This window comes from Vigna umbellata, chromosome 9 (genome assembly GCF_029865625.1).
Source record: "Vigna umbellata cultivar VRB3 chromosome 9, Vumbellata_1.0, whole genome shotgun sequence".
Classification (NCBI taxonomy): domain Eukaryota; kingdom Viridiplantae; phylum Streptophyta; class Magnoliopsida; order Fabales; family Fabaceae; genus Vigna; species Vigna umbellata.
The window spans coordinates 32,568,492-32,570,937 of record NC_142173.1 but is presented as its reverse complement, the minus strand read 5'-3'; positions in this window follow the sequence as shown (position 1 = coordinate 32,570,937).

Genomic DNA, 2,446 nt, shown 5'->3' with positions numbered 1-2,446 from the left:
AGTTGTCTAAGTGTGAATTCTGGATGAAGGAGATCCAGTTTTTGGGTCATGTGGTGTCGGCTGGAGGCATCTCAGTGGATCCAGCGAAAGTGCGAGCGGTATTGGATTGGGAGAGTCCGCGTTCGGTCACGGAGGTACGTAGTTTTGTTGGACTGGCGGGCTACTACAGACGTTTCATTGAAGGTTTTGCTAAGATAGTAGCGCCGCTAACTCAGTTGACCCGTAAAGATCAGCCGTTCGCTTGGACTGATCGTTGTGAGGCCAGTTTTCAAGAGCTGAAGGTCAAGCTGACGAGCGCCCCAGTGCTGGTTATTCCGGATACGTCTAAATCATTTGAAGTCTATTGCGACGCTTCTCATCAGGGTCTGGGTTGTGTTTTAATGCAAGAGAGGCGAGCGGTAGCGTATGCGTCTCGGCAGTTGAGGATTCACGAGAGGAATTATCCAACGCACGACCTGGAGTTGGCAGCGGTCGTTTTTGCACTGAAGATCTGGAGGCATTTCTTGTATGGATCCACGTTCCAAGTTTTCAGTGATCACAAGAGTCTCAAGTACCTCTTTGATCAGAAGGAGTTGAATATGAGGCAGAGGAGGTGGCTTGAGTTCTTGAAGGATTATGATTTCGAGCTGCTCTACCATCCAGGAAAAGCGAACGTGGTAGCGGACGCTCTGAGCAGAAAAGTGGTGCATATGTCGTCTCTGATGGTGCGCGAACTGAGCTTGGTAGAGAGTTTCAGAGATCTAAGGTTACAGTTTGAGTTAGAACCGAACAGCATCAAGTGCTGTAACCTTAGAATATCTAGCAATGTGTTCGACCAAATCAGAATGAAGCAGCGTGAGGATGAAGAACTGGTGAAGATATTAAACGCGCTTGTTTCAAATAAAGATAAGGACTTCAACACAGGAACGGACGGCATGCTGCGTTACAAGGGTAGGACGTGCGTTCCTAACGATGGCGAGCTGAAGCGGATTATTTTGGAGGAAGCTCATCACAGTAGTCTTAGCATGCACCCTGGCATGACCAAGATGTATCAAGACCTACGAAAATCGTTTTGGTGGCCTGGAATGAAGGGTGATGTCGCTCGTTTTGTGGCATCATGTCTAACCTGTCAACGAGCGAAGGCAGAATATCAAAGACCTGGCGGATTGCTTCAACAGTTGGAGATTCCCGAATGGAAGTGGGATAGCATATCCATGGATTTCGTGACTCATCTACCACGCACGGTCAGAAATCATGATTCAATCTGGGTGATCGTGGATAGGCTAACAAAGAGCGCCCACTTCCTAGCTGTCAACTTAAAGATGTCGTTAGCCAATTTAGCTAAGTTGTATATCCAGGAGATCGTTCGTCTGCATGGAGTACCTTCGAGCATAATTTCAGATCGAGATACAAGGTTCACTTCACGGTTTTGGCAGTCACTTCAAAGCGAGCTCGGTAGTAGGTTGCAAATGAGTTCAGCCTACCACCCTCAGACGGACGGCCAGTCTGAACGAACCATCCAGACGTTAGAAGATTTGCTGAGGACGTGCGTCCTAGATCACTTAGGCGCATGGGATGAGATTCTGCCGCTAGTGGAGTTCACTTATAACAACAGTTACCAGGCGAGCATTAGAATGGCGCCGTTTGAAGCTCTCTATGGGAGGAAGTGCAGAACGCCACTTTGCTGGTTTCAAGAGGGAGAGAACGTACTAACTGGACCTGAACTCATTCAGCAAACGACCGAGAAAGTCAAGCAAATTCAGGAGAGATTGAAGACGTCTTTAAGCAGGCAGAAGTCGTACGCGGATAAAAGGAGAAGACCGTTGGAGTTCGCTGCAGGAGATCATGTATTCCTTCGACTCAATCCAGTCACTGGTGTGGGACGAGCTGTTCGTCCAAAGAAGTTATCCCCCAAGTTCATTGGACCCTACCAGATATTGAGGAAGATCGGACCAGTGGCGTATGAGCTTGCGTTGCCACCCCAGCTATCCAACCTTCACCCCGTTTTCCACGTCTCTCAACTTCGGAAGTATATATCAAATCCGTCACACGTACTGGAGTTAGAAGACATTCAGCTACGTCCAGATCGAACGTTAGAATTGCATCCAGTTCGTGTAGAAGATAGCCGCACCAAGTACTACAAGGGCAAGGAAGTTCGCTTGGTGAAGATGGTGTGGGACGCTAAGACGGGTGATTCAACGTGGGAAGTTGAGAGCGCCATGAAGGACTTGTATCCTAATCTGTTTTTGGGTAAGTCTCTAATTTTCGAGGTCGAAAATTTTTGTAGATAGGTGGAATGTGAGATCCCAGTAAATTAGAGACGTAATTAGGTGTCAAATCAGTATTTATTATGCTGCTGATTCACCTAGTTGCTTCCATAAATGAGCCACGCCACACGTCCAGTGCATTAATTTCGCACTGAACGCTGCATGCATGAGCGCCACTTGTCACGATGGAAGTTTCCAAT